Source organism: Artemia sp. Qi Xiang Cuo, chromosome 15 (assembly GCF_049724085.1).
Source record: "Artemia sp. Qi Xiang Cuo chromosome 15, ASM4972408v1, whole genome shotgun sequence".
NCBI classification, from domain to species: Eukaryota; Metazoa; Arthropoda; class Branchiopoda; order Anostraca; family Artemiidae; genus Artemia; species Artemia sp. Qi Xiang Cuo.
Window position 1 is genome coordinate 24,994,261 of NC_142808.1, and position 16,599 is coordinate 25,010,859.

Sequence of the window (16,599 nt, forward strand, 5' to 3'; positions counted from 1 at the left end):
ACGAAAATTTTGCTTAACCTGTCGAAGAGATAATATGAAATTCCGTTAGCGCTCAAATTATTTGATTTCTGAAAAAACTAAGTTTCGAAACTAGGACATCTTCCTGAGACAAAATGTTGGGAGTTTGCAGAATCAAAACTTCAAAATAGGAAAAACCACGGAATTAATTTTATTTCTGGAAAACCAATATACGCCACAGCTCTTAGAAGATCTAGATCTGTCTATCTACGTTGGTAATTTGTTTTCTTTTCTTAGAAAAGAAGTTACCTCTAGGATGTCAAGGAAATCGATGGGAGACGACAACTTTAGAAATTATTTCTTAGTGTGCAGTTTATTTTTGGATATAAAATAGTGAATATTTTCTCGGTTATTTTTCATGGGATTAAACATGTAATATATAACAAAAATCAAAATCAAAAATCATAGAAAAATAGAAAAAAAAATTAAGTTTTGTGCCTCGAAATCAGAATTTACGGTAATATTTCCCGAAAAATTTTAAGATATACTGAAGTTTTTTTCAGGTTTTCAAAAAAAATAATATGAAGTTCAAGTAGTATTCATAGTTATTTGGCCTCTAAAAAGATTAGCTTCTATGCTAGGACATTCTGCTTAAACAAAATGTAGGGAATTTACAAAATCAAAACAGAAAATAGAAAAAGACAGAGAAGGAAGTTTTTTTTTGAGAACCAACGTGAGGGCCTGGTTCTTAAAAGATCAAGATCAATCTTTCCTTGTGGATATAAACTTATACCTTTTTTTGGAAAAATAGTTTACCTGTAGGATATCAAAAAATTTATTACGTCAGTACAACTTCAGAAGTTATTCTTCGTGAACAAAGAAACGTCGTATATAATAGATTTTAAGTGATCTTGCATGCTTTTCATAATATTGTCAGATGAAACGGCAAATGCGATCAAGTCGAAAAAAAAAAAATCAGAAAACAACCCAAGAAGACTGGCTTTTCCAGAATTATTTCCAAGATACGGAATTTTATTATCCAGTTCCGGAGATAAAATGTGATGTTCTGCAGGAGTATGACATAATATTGTTCGGAAAAAGGTCACTTCCCACCTACAATAATTTTGTGTCGATACCATGTTCAACATGAGGAGAACAAAATTTTTGTTTTTTCTGGAAACTATCTGAAACTTTACAAACTTGGCTGGAACTTTTCTTTCCTGTTTCGTGACTTCCATACCAGAGAAATGTTCTAAGTTCGCCTTTCATACCACTTGGGAGCTACAAACATATCACGAGAAAAAAGAAACAGTTGCGACAGCAGCAGCGTTCCTCCGCAACACAATTAAAAGTCAGTCAAATGATGTGGGCTTGTGGCCTGAAAAATAATTTATTAAAAATGGACCTAACAAACTGGGTTTCTGAATGACTCGTATAGATAAGGAAACTAACCATTAAAATCTAAAACATCCCACGTTATTTTCAGGATTTATTTCTTTTCTAAAATGTTTGGTTACTTTATAATTACAAATGCAGACTAAAGAGCGCACTCCTTGTCCCGCAAAGCAGGACAAAGGATAGATATTCTCGATCATAATTAATATTGACATTTAGCAATAAGGACAGAAAGGGATTCATGAAAATAAATACTCTCAGGAACACTAACTTGGGAAAATGTTTTTCAAGGGAAAAGGCTAAAAAAGCAAGTATATCATACTGAGTTTCCATGCCTTGCCATCCTTTTCTACCTAATCTGGCTTAAAAAATTAACAGTACCTTACGCAATCCCCTGAGCTTTTGTAACTAAAAACTGTAGTTCCGAGCTTAATAAGCCTTGAAAATCCCGCTTTTACGCTTTCTAGCTGTTATGTTACTGCCTGATAACGAGATACTATTAAGTTTAAAAAGAAAAATTACACTAGGTCAAAGTAAAAGTTTGAATAGTAAGTAACTGTATCTAAAAAAGCAAAATATTTAGGATTGCATAACTGATTCATGGTTTAATGTAAAAATACATAAGTCTCCGACTTCACAATCGTTAATGTTTCTTAATTTCAAGAGCCCAAGAATCATCATAATATGTACTGAAACTTGGGAAATTTTCAGTCTATTGTTCAACTTTTCTGTCAATTATTGTTAAAAATTGTATTGCTCGACCAGAAACGCTTTAAGCCGAAGGGAAAAATGTTAAAAACCAGATTTCACTGGAGAGTTCGAAACTTGTTTTGTTAAATAATGATTTTCAAAATCAATTACATACACCCTAAGTAGCTAATTAGTAGTCTGAGTCAACAAACCTACACAATGAATGACAACGGGGTGGCAGTTACCTTGTAGTACCTTCAAATCGAAGAAGCGTAAAATCTTAAAGTGTTTCAGAACATTTTACAACGTTACATACATCCTCCAGAGAATTATAGTCCTTGGTTGTAGGCTAATTCCCCCACTGGAAAATCTTCCTCTTGAGAAAATTTCATTGACCCCCCCCCCTCCTGTAAATAAGCGACCAAAAGTTTAAGTAAAGAAATTATAAAAAAAAACATCAAACCCTGTTCATAAAAAAGTATTGGGTTCATGCCAAGAAGATCTCAAAATCCCTATTTTAGAGGAGGCCTAAGGTGAAAGCAATATCAGGCATCGATATCCATTGTACATGATAACCGTTCACCTCCCTGCAATCAAGAAAGCATCATCTAGGCCTAAATCACAATATTTTCTGTCTAACTTCAATTAAATTACGTTTTTTCTTTCGAACAACATGGAGTCTAAATCCAAATCAGAACCAAGAAAATTTAATATTAACATAATTCCTTATTTCAAATAAGCAAGCAAATCATTTTCTTTAGCCTGTATCTATCTCTCTTGGGCGCAAACTTGTTGTAAACAGTTGAAGATAATTGTCTTTAAAACAAATCTTGGGCCTAGTTGAGGAGAAAACGTGTGAGGAAACAGAACAGCTTCTTATGGAATAAAAAACCAATATCTATTTTACGAACACCTATATCAACTATTAAGACCTCTTTGAGCATTACTGGCTGTAAAACCTGTCAGGTCATCCAAAATAAAGTTTGTTGCGTCAACATATGGCGTGAAAAAACGGTATTCCAAGAAAAAATTCGAAGAAATCGAAAGACATGACTCAAAACGAGCAGAAATTAGAATAAGTTGGGCGCAAAACCCCTATGCCTTCCCAAGGCCAGAACAAAATTTGCACTTTACTGAAAAAAATATAAATGTTTTTACTTTTGTAACTTTAAAAAATCAAATAATATAAACATTTTGATTACTAAATATGAGTATATGTATATTAAACTGACAATGTACATTCATTTGTATTTTTTCAGTAAAGTGCAAATTTTGCTCTGGCCTTAGGAAGGCATAGGGGTTTTGTGCCCAACTTATTCTAATTTCTACTCGTTTTGAGTTTGACTCAGTTAACTATTGTAATTTCTGTTGGTTTGGGTTTCATTTATTTATCGATGCTGATTTGTGGTAGTTTCACGCTTGGTAGATTATTTGATTTTATTTTGTGCTCATTTTTTGTTTAATGGAGTTCTTTACTTTTCTTTGAAAAAATTATTTTGTGGAAAAAGTTTTCTAAGTTAATTTCTGTTCGTTTTATATTGACATAGTCTTTTCAGGGAAAAAGAAAATAATACTTTAAATCTTTTCTGTTTTTAAGACTTTATAGTTTGGCCTGCTATTTGTGTGCTGGAGAAAAATTTTCAGCAATTTTTAACAACATAAACCCTTTTAGAAATCTGGACTCAAATAGTAGATTTAATTTAGTTTTATACCTCCTCTAGTTGACCTGAAATGGAAAACTTGATACCATTCGCAAAAAAATCTGTTTACTTTCTTTGATAGCTTGTATACACTTACGCTATTTTGATTTGGTTAAATTTTAAGAGTAGAAATGGGAGGATTAGCGTGGGAGGGTGGGAGTGGAAGGAGGATTAGTTGCCCTCAAATCACTTTCGACTATTAAAAAGGGTATCAGCCCTTTCTATTTTCAATCGAATGAGTCCTTCTCAAAGTTCCAACGACAATTCCTTCGATACGAAGTGCCCTGGTCTAAACAACAACAACAACCAAAAATAATACATTACCCACTTCGATCTATACTATAAAAATTTCAAGCCTTCCAATCACTTTCGACTACTAAAAAGCGCACTAGGCCTTTCGATTTCCAATCGAATGAGCCCTTTTGGAAACGACAACCCTTTCTACAAACACCTTATATGCCCCCAAGGCATAAATTACAACTCTTACCCTAAGGTCTGTTAGGGTGGTTGTCAGCCTCTAAGACCGAATTTCCAGAACTTTCAACTACGTTAAACAACATGGCTATTTCAAAATGTTGATTGGATGTGTTTGGGGAAATGGTGGGCGTGAGTGGGGTGTTAGTCGCCTTCCAATCACTTTCGACTATTTAAAAGGACACAAGCCGCTCCAGTTTCCAATTAGCGCTTTTCGAATGAGCGCTTTTCGAAGTTTCTACGACAACTTCTTCGATACGAAGTGCCGTGCTCTAAAGGAAAACACTAATAAAAAATACATTGTGCCAACATCACTCTTATATATCCCCAGGACATAACTTCAAACCCTTGTCCTGAGGGTTGTGGGGGAGGGTCCTCCTCTTTACTTAGTCCCCGTTTCTTGTCTCGTTCTCGAGTGTCCCCGTTCTTTACTTAGGCAGCGCGATCGTGCTACCTATGATTTTTACAACAACTTTCTATATAAGCCTTATATGCCCCCAGGGCATAACTTACAATCCTTGCCCTGAGGGCTGTAAGAGGGTGATCTTTCTAAAAGACCTAACTTCCAGACCGTTTAACAACGTTGAACAAATAGAAATATCAAAGTCATGATTGGATTTATTTTGAAAAAAATGTTGGGCTTGAGAGGGGTGTCAGTCACTATCCAATTACTTTCAACTATTAAAAAAGGCACTAGCCCTTTCAATTTCCAATTGAATGAGCCCTTTTGAAGTTTCTACGACAACACTTTCAATAAAAACTTTATATGCCCCAGGGCAAAACTTACAACCCTTTCCCTGAGGGATATGGGGGGAGGGGTTGTCATCCTTAAGAACCTAATTTCCAAGGCTATCTACAAATTTTGATTGGATGTGTTTGGGGAAAAGGTTGGCGTGAGAGGGGGGTTAGTTGCCCTCAAATCACTTTCGACTATTAAAAGGGTACTACTCCCTTTGAATTTCAAATCGAATGAGCCCTTTTTTAAGTTTCTACGACAAAGATTTCAATAAAAACCTTATATTCCCCCAGGGCATAACCTATAATCCTCGCCCTGACTGTTGTGGGGGAGTGTCCTCCTCGAAAATATATTTTCTATCTGGAAATCAACTACGCTGAACAAAATAGCGATCTCAAAATTTTTATTTGATGGGTTTGGGGGAATGATGGGCGTGGGGGGGGGGGGGCTAGTTGCCCTCCAATCACTTTCGACTGTTAAAAAGGGCACTAGCCTTTTGAATTTCGGATCGAATGAGGTTTTTTTGAAGTTTCTACGACAACACCTTCTTTAAAAACCTTATATGCCCCCAGGGCATAACTTAAAACCCTTCCCCGAGGGTTGTGGGGGAGTATTCTCCTCAAAATATATTTTCTATCTGGAAATCAACTACGCTGAACAAAGAGGTTATCTCAAAATTTTGATTGGATGTATTTGGGGGAATGATGGGCGTGGGGGGGCTAGTTGCCCTTCAATCACTTTAGACTATTAAAAAGGGTACCAGCCCTTTGAACTTCAAATCGAATGAGCCTGCTTTGAAGTTTCTACGACAACACCTTCTATAAAAACCTTATATGCCCCCAGAGCATAACTTAAAACTCTTACCCTGAAGGTTGTGGGGGAGTGTCCTCCTCAAAAACATATTTTTTATCTGGAAATCAACTACGTAGAAGAAAATGGCTATCTCAAAATTTTGATTGGATGTGTTTGGGGGAATGATGGGTGTGGGGGGGGGGCTAGTCGCCCTCCAATTACTTTCGATTATTAAAAACGGCACTAGAATTCTCAATTTCTAATCGAATGAGTCCCTTTTGAAGTTTCTACGACGACCCCTTCCATATGAAGTGCCCTGCTCTAAAGGAAAAAAATAATAAATAGTACATTGTGCGAACATCGTTCTTATAAGCCCTCGGGGCATAACCTAAAACCCTTGCCCCGAGGTCTGTGGGGGAGTGTCCTCCTCAAAAACATATTTTCTATCTGGAAATCAACTACGCTGAACAAAATGGCTATCTCAAAATTCTGATTGGATGTGCCTGGGGGAATTATGGGCGTGGGGGGGACTAGTTGCCCTCCAATCACTTTCGTTTATTAAAAAGGGTACTAGCCACTCCAATTTCCAATCGAATGAGCTCTTTTAGAAGTTTCTACTATAACTACTTCGATACGAAGTGCCCGGGTGGAGAAAAAAAAACACATTGTGCCCACATCGTTCTTTACTTAGGCAGCGCTAGCGCGGTGCCTATGATAACCAGGGTGTTTCAATCTATGTGCCATGCATGTCTTCATTTACTTTTTTACATCTTGAAATGATAATTTTTAGCAATTAGAGTGGGTGCGCCAGTTTTCTTAAATACCAATGGTAACTTGAAAAAATACTCCGGTCAAACTTTTTGCCATGTTTTGGAGTACAAATATGGATTTTATCACTAAAAATATTTATTCCTGTGAGTCATATAGCACATCGTTTACGATAAGAAAATAGCGTTAGATCATAACCGTAGAGATTCATATTAAGACAACCAGTCGTCATCAAATTAAGCCAGTTTGAGGTAAGAAAAGTCAACATGGCAACACTGTACAAGGCAATTTGAACTCATTCATTGTGTTATTGGTTAAAAATGTACAGACTTGACGCTATAAAAACATTTAAGTTATGTGAAGTGATAAATATAAAACAGTGATTTGGTTCCCAAGGTGTTCAACACAAAGGGGAACTCAAAACCCTTGATGATGATGATGGTTAAAAATGTACAAAAAATACTTACAACGATTGGATTATGGGGAATGATAATACAACGGAAATAAAGGAGAAGATGGGTTCTAACAATTAAGAACACAATAAAATAAAAAACAATGATGAGACAATAAATGTTGAAATGGGTACATTTATAACAGAGGGCTCCTCTCCTCTCTGTGGAGTAGGAAATACTGTTGATACTATCTTGGATTTACACATACTATCTCTGATGCGCTGCATAAATCCCGTATCTGAATCCTCAAAATTATTCGGGAATAGCAGCAACAACTATATCTCAAGCGGTCGCCGTACAAAAATGTGTTCAAGCAGTTTTAAAAAAAATTAAGGGCAATCTGAGGTTTCTTGTCCACGAGCAAATTGAAAAGTACTTATATTTGCAAACATACGAACAGCATAACTATTGGACTCTACTCCCACCGCAAGCAATAAATTTCCACAAGTATGTCCAAATAACAGAACTTGGAAAGGCGGTCATGTGACTTGCAAAGCGATATTTAAATAGAATACTATGGAATGTATTTGTCCTGGAAATATTATAGCATAACTCTAGCTGGTAGCAATCGTACAGAGTCAAAACCATGGAATATCCTTTGTTTGATTAAAAAGTTTGAAGCAAATAAAACAAAGGGAAAACTGGATCTCTAGGGAAAAGATCCCTCGTTATTGTTCTTTTGTTTCTTATCAAATTACACGCTAAATAACTCAAATTTGCAAAATGCCTAAGCAAAGAGTGATGTGGGCACAGTGTAATTTTTTTGTTGCTGTTGTTGTTTTATTGTTGCTTTTTAGAACAGGGCACTTTGTATAGAAGGAATTATCGTAGAAACATCAAAAGAGGCTAATTCGATAGAAAATTACAAGTTCTATTGTCCTTTCTAATAGTCAAAAGTCATTGGAGAAGAACAAGCCATCTCCCACGCCCATCATTTCTTGAAATATATCCAATCAAAGTTTTGCGATAGCCGCTTTGTTCAGCGTAGTTGAAAGGTCCGGAAAATTATGTTTTTGAGAATGACAGCCCCTCCCCCCCCCCACAACCCTTAGGATAGAGGTTGTAAGGTTATGCCCTGGGGGCATATAAGGTTTCTATAGAAAGGGTGGTAGTATAAACGATGTATAAAAATTTTGAGATGGCCATTTGTTAAAAAAAAAAAAAAAAAACAGTCCAAAGAGCATAGGCATTGTAATTGTGCTGCCTAAGTAAAGAGTGATGTGGGCACAATGTTTTTTTTTGTTATTTTGTTGTTGTTGTTTTTTTCTTTTTTTTTACCATGGTACTTTGTATAGAAGTAGCTATAGTAGAAACTTGGAAAGGGGCTTATTAGATTGGAAATTGCAAGTTTTGTTGCCCTTTCTAATATTCAAAAGTCATTGGGGGGGGAACTGCCCCCCCCCCCATGCCCATCATTTCCTCAAATATATCCAATCAAAATTTGGAGATAGCCGCTTTGTTCAGCATAGCTGAAAGTTCTAGTAATTATATATTTGAAAATCAAAACCCACAGATCCCTCAGGGCAACGGTTGTAAGTCCGTGAAGGGTGACTTATAAATCACCCTTCGTGTTTCTACTGCTACCATCTATACATTAACTGTCATAAATGACGATATTTATTACCATCCAGATGCCAATATCTTTCCGATATAGCTGCAGATGGCAGCATAAGTGATTTTTTACTGATATTTTACATTAAATTAACTCCTTCCCAGTCTGGTTAGTTTGGGTTCACTTAACGTCCCCAGTGTCTTTTTGTCTGACGGTTTCCGTGTCTTTTTGTCTGACGGTCTCCGTGTCTTTTTGTCTGTCTGTCTGTCTGTCTGTGTGTCTGTACGGGTGTGTTTGTGTATGTCTGTGTGTGTGTGTGTGTGTGTGTGTGTGTGTGTGTGTGTGTGTGTGTGTGTGTGTGTGTGTGTGTGTGTGTGTGTGTGTGTGTGTGTGTGTGTGTGTGTGTGTGTGTGTGTGTGTGTGTGTGTGTGTGTGTGTGTGTGTGTGTGTGTGTGTGTGTGTGTGTGTGTGTGTGTGTGTGTGTGTGTGTGTGTGTGTGTGTGTGTGTGTGTGTGTGTGTGTGTGTGTGTGTGTGTGTGTGTGTGTGTGTGTGTGTGTGTGTGTGTGTGTGTGTGTGTGTGTGTGTGTGTGTGTGTGTGTGTGTGTGTGTGTGTGTGTGTGTGTGTGTGTGTGTGTGTGTGTGTGTGTGTGTGTGTGTGTGTGTGTGTGTGTGTGTGTGTGTGTGTGTGTGTGTGTGTGTGTGTGTGTGTGTGTGTGTGTGTGTGTGTGTGTGTGTGTGTGTGTGTGTGTGTGTGTGTGTGTGTGTGTGTGTGTGTGTGTGTGTGTGTGTGTGTGTGTGTGTGTGTGTGTGTGTGTGTGTGTGTGTGTGTGTGTGTGTGTGTGTGTGTGTGTGTGTGTGTGTGTGTGTGTGTGTGTGTGTGTGTGTGTGTGTGTGTGTGTGTGTGTGTGTGTGTGTGTGTGTGTGTGTGTGTGTGTGTGTGTGTGTGTGTGTGTGTGTGTGTGTGTGTGTGTGTGTGTGTGTGTGTGTGTGTGTGTGTGTGTGTGTGTGTGTGTGTGTGTGTGTGTGTGTGTGTGTGTGTGTGTGTGTGTGTGTGTGTGTGTGTGTGTGTGTGTGTGTGTGTGTGTGTGTGTGTGTGTGTGTGTGTGTGTGTGTGTGTGTGTGTGTGTGTGTGTGTGTGTGTGTGTGTGTGTGTGTGTGTGTGTGTGTGTGTGTGTGTGTGTGTGTGTGTGTGTGTGTGTGTGTGTGTGTGTGTGTGTGTGTGTGTGTGTGTGTGTGTGTGTGTGTGTGTGTGTGTGTGTGTGTGTGTGTGTGTGTGTGTGTGTGTGTGTGTGTGTGTGTGTGTGTGTGTGTGTGTGTGTGTGTGTGTGTGTGTGTGTGTGTGTGTGTGTGTGTGTGTGTGTGTGTGTGTGTGTGTGTGTGTGTGTGTGTGTGTGTGTGTGTGTGTGTGTGTGTGTGTGTGTGTGTGTGTGTGTGTGTGTGTGTGTGTGTGTGTGTGTGTGTGTGTGTGTGTGTGTGTGTGTGTGTGTGTGTGTGTGTGTGTGTGTGTGTGTGTGTGTGTGTGTGTGTGTGTGTGTGTGTGTGTGTGTGTGTGTGTGTGTGTGTGTGTGTGTGTGTGTGTGTGTGTGTGTGTGTGTGTGTGTGTGTGTGTGTGTGTGTGTGTGTGTGTGTGTGTGTGTGTGTGTGTGTGTGTGTGTGTGTGTGTGTGTGTGTGTGTGTGTGTGTGTGTGTGTGTGTGTGTGTGTGTGTGTGTGTGTGTGTGTGTGTGTGTGTGTGTGTGTGTGTGTGTGTGTGTGTGTGTGTGTGTGTGTGTGTGTGTGTGTGTGTGTGTGTGTGTGTGTGTGTGTGTGTGTGTGTGTGTGTGTGTGTGTGTGTGTGTGTGTGTGTGTGTGTGTGTGTGTGTGTGTGTGTGTGTGTGTGTGTGTGTGTGTGTGTGTGTGTGTGTGTGTGTGTGTGTGTGTGTGTGTGTGTGTGTGTGTGTGTGTGTGTGTGTGTGTGTGTGTGTGTGTGTGTGTGTGTGTGTGTGTGTGTGTGTGTGTGTGTGTGTGTGTGTGTGTGTGTGTGTGTGTGTGTGTGTGTGTGTGTGTGTGTGTGTGTGTGTGTGTGTGTGTGTGTGTGTGTGTGTGTGTGTGTGTGTGTGTGTGTGTGTGTGTGTGTGTGTGTGTGTGTGTGTGTGTGTGTGTGTGTGTGTGTGTGTGTGTGTGTGTGTGTGTGTGTGTGTGTGTGTGTGTGTGTGTGTGTGTGTGTGTGTGTGTGTGTGTGTGTGTGTGTGTGTGTGTGTGTGTGTGTGTGTGTGTGTGTGTGTGTGTGTGTGTGTGTGTGTGTGTGTGTGTGTGTGTGTGTGTGTGTGTGTGTGTGTGTGTGTGTGTGTGTGTGTGTGTGTGTGTGTGTGTGTGTGTGTGTGTGTGTGTGTGTGTGTGTGTGTGTGTGTGTGTGTGTGTGTGTGTGTGTGTGTGTGTGTGTGTGTGTGTGTGTGTGTGTGTGTGTGTGTGTGTGTGTGTGTGTGTGTGTGTGTGTGTGTGTGTGTGTGTGTGTGTGTGTGTGTGTGTGTGTGTGTGTGTGTGTGTGTGTGTGTGTGTGTGTGTGTGTGTGTGTGTGTGTGTGTGTGTGTGTGTGTGTGTGTGTGTGTGTGTGTGGGTCTGTATGTCTTTTTGTTGGTCTATTTGTATGTGTGTGTCTGTGTGTACCTGTGGGTCTTTTGTCTGTCAGTGTGTCTTTTTTACCTGTCTCTGCGTGTCTTTGTGTCTGTACGTATGTGCCTGTGTATCTGTACGTGTGTGTCTGAGTTTCTGTGCGTGTATGTCTTTGTGTCTTTTAGTCTGTCTGTCTGTGTGTCCTTTTGTGTGCCTGTCTGTGTTTCTCTTTGCCCGTCTGTTTGTGCGTCTTTTTTGTAGTGCCTGTGCATGTGCCTGTGTGTCTTTTTTCTGTCTGTATGTGTGTCTGTGAAAAATTCTGTTTTGCTTGTTTTTTGTTTTGTTTTTTTAATTAAAAACATTCCTTTTACATCTTTTTAACTTGACCATTTAAAAAAATCCTGTTCATCTCTCTCACACTTTGGTAAAACAGTCTGTTGACGTATCTCAGATTTTAGTAGACCCCCTATGTGCCGGGTAGTAGTACCTATGTCTCTAAAAATTTTTGTTCTAGCAACTCCGACTTTTGAGGCGGAACTCAGAGCGGAATTATTGAAACCGGAACTTTGAAAATGGGACAGAAGGGGTGGAACCGGAACCAGCGGAATTTGAAGTGGAATTGGTGGAACCAGAACCCGTAGAATCGGGGGCAGAAGTGGCGGAACCAAAACTGGAACTGGCGGAACCGGGATCGGAGGAATCGGAAGTGGAACTGGAACCAGGGCCGAAGCCAGCAGAATCAGAATTGGAACCACTGTAACTGGGGTCAGATATGGTGGAAGTGGAACTGGGACTAGTTTCTGTCCAGTGTAAACAATGTGTTTTGGAGAAGGCCATTAGGATTTTTCCTATCTGACCAGTGTAAACAATGTGTCTTGGAGAAGACCCTTAGGGTTGTTCCTATCTACCCATTTTTTTTTATACGGTTATTTTTGTCAGATTGCCATTGTGACTACCATTGGCTAGTCACAAAGTGTCATGGTCCGTGAAATGTCATGGTTCATCACGAAGGGGTTGGCTTGCGAAAACACAAACCAATGGAGTTAAAACATCATTTTGATCAAGAAATGTCTGAAAATGCCTTAGTAATAATAATAGGGGCTACAGGGTGCCACAGGCCAGCCACATAGTGCCACTTGGCGGGAATTACCGTGGTGTATCATGATCTAACAATGAAATGGCAAGTTCCCACTGATCTAATAAAGACATCAGTCAGGATACTCAAACGTCTGAAAACACTTAAATGATGATGACGGGTGCCGAAGGGGAGCACGGGCCAGCCGCAGGGTGCCAAAGGACGAGAATAGTATTACGTAAAACCAGGCGTACATAATAAATCAATAATAAATAATACTGGCGTCTTGAAGAAACTGTGCAAAATATTCACTAGCTTAAAAAAATTGCCGGCACCGGGATACAGGAGTTCGAAGGGATATGGGGATTCAGGGTGGCTAGTCTCGGTTTTAAAAAAAGGAGGGTGTCTCTTTGAAAATTTTCACACGATGCCACGGGCCAGTCACGCAGTGTGACAGTGGCGTGAACTGTCTTGGAGTATCCTCAGGGGATATCGTGTTAAAACATAAAGCTTTGGATTTAAAGAATCATTTTTTCATCGGGGGTACCACAATGAGTTGGGAGTGTTCTGGACTGTAATGATCCACGGGGTAAGAAGGACCATAGGACCAGGAGTCACATTGGGCACAGCGTGTCAAGTGTTAAGAACAGTCATGGTCCATGGATGGTAATTCATTTCTTGTTATTTCATCCAATGTTTTCATCATTTGGTTCAATCGGGTATTCTCACAGAAAAGTTGAATCAGGTCTTACTTACGTTATAAAATAAAAATTACGAACAGAAATTATTACGAGTGAATAAGGGAAACCCAAAACGAGCAGAAATTAAAATGAGTGAATAATGACAAGCATCTCTTGTCTTACATGAAACATAAAGACAAGAGATGCTGTTATGGATGAATGGTTAAATCCTAAGGCGAACAGCAATTAAAATGATTAATCAGTTCAAACTAAAACCAAACAGAAATTACTTCAAATAAGAACTAAAGACAACACCTCCTAGACCTTCTAAAATCCCGATTGTCACTGGTGTTTTATTGAAACCATATTATATTTTAAACTGTTTATCGTTTATAATTATAACATTGGAAAACAAAATATGGCTTATACTTCCATGATATAACAGCAGTATATTTTGAACAATTTATCTATTTTTATTAGTTCTATCCTATAATTTCGATAATTATCATGGTTTTCTTCTTCTTTTTTTTAGTAGACGGTCTGACAAATAAAAACCACACAGTTCAATACGCTTCTTCTTCAATAAAAGGAAGATGACACTCAAGTCGTTCAGACGGTTTGAGAGAGAGGGAGTGCCACTGGCATTGGTCGTAGATTGTGTTTGCAAAGCATGATTATCTTTTAGACAATGTTTTGTTGTTGTTGGGGTTATGTTAAAAATCGAAACAAACACACTTCTCAAAACATAAATACTAACAGTAACGCAAAAATCTTGGTTTGGCCTTTAAAATTTATGGGAGTGGTAGTTTTTCTCTTATTTGCGATAATTATTGTTCATTTTAAGCTGGAATTGGTAAATGATCTTAATAGCTATTGGTGTCCGTACTCCGTGTGCTAATTTCTTGTTCCGCCCTCCAAACAAGAATCTAAATCTTGCGTATGTTACTCCTTCTATTTTTCTGTTGTTTTTTCTTCGCAAGGTGATTGTGTCACACCAGTTCTCGTAGAATATAGAAACAAAGATCATTCAAAAGGAGTTTGAATACTTCATGGTTCTTTATAAGTTACAGAGAGATCCTGCCACAACAGAAAACTGTTTATGGCCATCAGGGTGCAGCAAGACAATAATCAATTGAGCGAAAATGGTGGGATGACGTATCAGTTTAAAGTAACAAAAGCACTTGCATAAAACTTGTACTTTTCTTAGACTTACTACCATCATCTGGCATATTCGTTCGTAAACATGTACGTAGCTAAGTTAAAAATAAATGGTCATTATAGACCATTTGTTATAAGCTTCAATTGACTGAACTGATTCATTTCAGTTCACCGATCAAACAAGCTATTGTGGTAAACAAGTAAAAAGCAAATTAAACAAAACAAGGAAAATTTTTCCCCAGAAGCAAGCACGTACGGATAAGAAGTAAGAAAGGCCCCTGAATGACAAAGGTAGGGACAGAGAAAGAGAAAGGTGTAAGGAAGAGGGAGGAGCAACAATAATAGACGAGCGAGTAGAAATTATAAAATTGAAAAGTCAACGCAAAGGAACTAAAAAAATTGCATTAAAATAAAACTCAAACTCCTGTTGGAAGGGACAACATTCCAGACGGAAACAGGACACATTTTGGTTGACTTTAAAGTCCTAAACTATTTATTAGTCGATCTAGAAGGGACATAAAAACATCGCAAGGAAAAACACAAACGATGCCTATCATTATCATAAGCAGCGCGCTAACGCTGCCTAAGTAAAGAACGATATGGGCACAATGTGTTTTTTTTTTCTCTATACCCGGGCACTTCGTATTGAAGGAGTTGTCGTAGAAACTTCGAAAAGGGCTCATTCGATTGGAGATTGGAGTTGCAAGTGCCCTTTTTAATAGTCAAAAGTGATTGGAGGACACCTAGCCCCCCCCCGCACATCCTTCCCCACAACACATCCCATCAAAATTGTGAGATAGCCAGGTTGGTCAGCGGAGTTAATTTCCCAATAGAAAATATCTTTTTGAGGAGGACACTCCCCCACAACCCTTTGGCAAGGGTTTTAAGTTATGCCCTGAGGGCATATAAGATCAATGTTAGTATAGTCCTTCTTTTGAATTCAGGGACTTTATGTTCCTTCCGGTTTTTCTGGTAGTCCTATTCTACAGGGGCATTACACCCTTTCAAAGGTCATTACACCTTTCAAAGAGACGGGTTTTCTATTGTGACATCGATTTTTTGGAAGTCAAACTCATGGATACATGTTTATTTATTTATTTATTTTTTTAAACTGGTATTTTTTCAATGAAGTCCATAGCACTTTGCAGAAACCCGTGAATGTAACTCAATTTACATCTTAGTGTTAACTGAGCAATGACTAAAGGAACATTTGAAGGTGGAGAAAAAAAAGAGTAATTAGCGATTGGATAATTTTAACAAGAAATGACCAAAAAGTGTTTTGGTTTGCACAGTGTTGTCAATTTTAAATAGTTTAGAAATAAAAAAAATTAACAATAAATGGCTGAAAAGTGTTTTGAGGGAGTTGAGTTGCACGAGGGTTCAGTTACATGCGGATTCAGTTACACGGGGATTAGTTAAATGGGGTCGAGCAGCACGGAGGTTCAGTTGTACAGGGTTTCGGTTATACAGGGGTTCAGTTACATGGGGGGTTCAGTTGTACGATGTTTCGGTTATACAGGGGTTCAGTTACATGGAGGGTTCGGTTATTTTTTCTGATTTTGTGTGTTTTTGCAAGATAATAACTGGTCTTTTAGCAAACTTAGCCATTGCTACCTGAATTGATAGGTGATTTGAATAAAAGGAATTCAAATATTTTGTCTATGAAATAGAAGCTAACTCAATTTGCGAAAAGATATTCCATTTGAACAACTCTGATCTGATTGAATTGTCGCCGACAATGAGATTTAATCGCTGCTAAGCCTATTGTTATTGCGAAAAGGGTTACTCAATTTACTTCTTAGTGTTAAAGGACAGATTTCCAAATACGATTATTTTGAAAAGCAGACAAAAAAAATTGGTTTGTCCCCTCATTTCTGTAGGGCAGGAGATAACTTAATTTACTTAGACAATGAATGATATTAATTAGTGATTGATTGTATCAGTGGAGAAAAAAAGGATTAAACTGATTAACAATTAAGGTAACCCCAAAGGAGCTGTTAACTGAGGTAATTTGTTATAAATTTGAAAAATACCTAACGACGAATCGGAAACGTTTGATTAACATTTGCAAAAAAAGGAGTAATGGGATTTGCGAATTGGAGGAGATGGGATTGTTATGCACTGTATAATACACAAGTGATGTTTTGGAGAGTTAGGGGTCGTGTGTGTCTCTTTGGGCTATGTGTGTCTCTTTGGGAGCGTTTGAATATTTTGGTTACTAAAGTATTATATTTTCATCATATTTTAGGATATTCAATTAGGATTAACTTAACTTCATTCCTTGAGTGTTATCGGGGGTAACACGTAAGTACCAAATTTTGAGTTCACTGCAGGGTATTTTCCACAAGGAGAATTTTCCATGGGGAGGGAATTTTCCAGGAGGTGAATTGCTACAAGTTTCACGGGAAATCATCCGTACATAGGTTTTTTTCCAAATTTTTAAAGAAAATTTGCAAATGAAAAGGGGATTTTTGCACCAAACTTATGTTAATTTCTGCTCGTTTTGGGTTTTGATTCGATTATTTCCTACATTCTTTACAGTCTGTAGAAATGTAATTAAACAAATATAAAAGATTT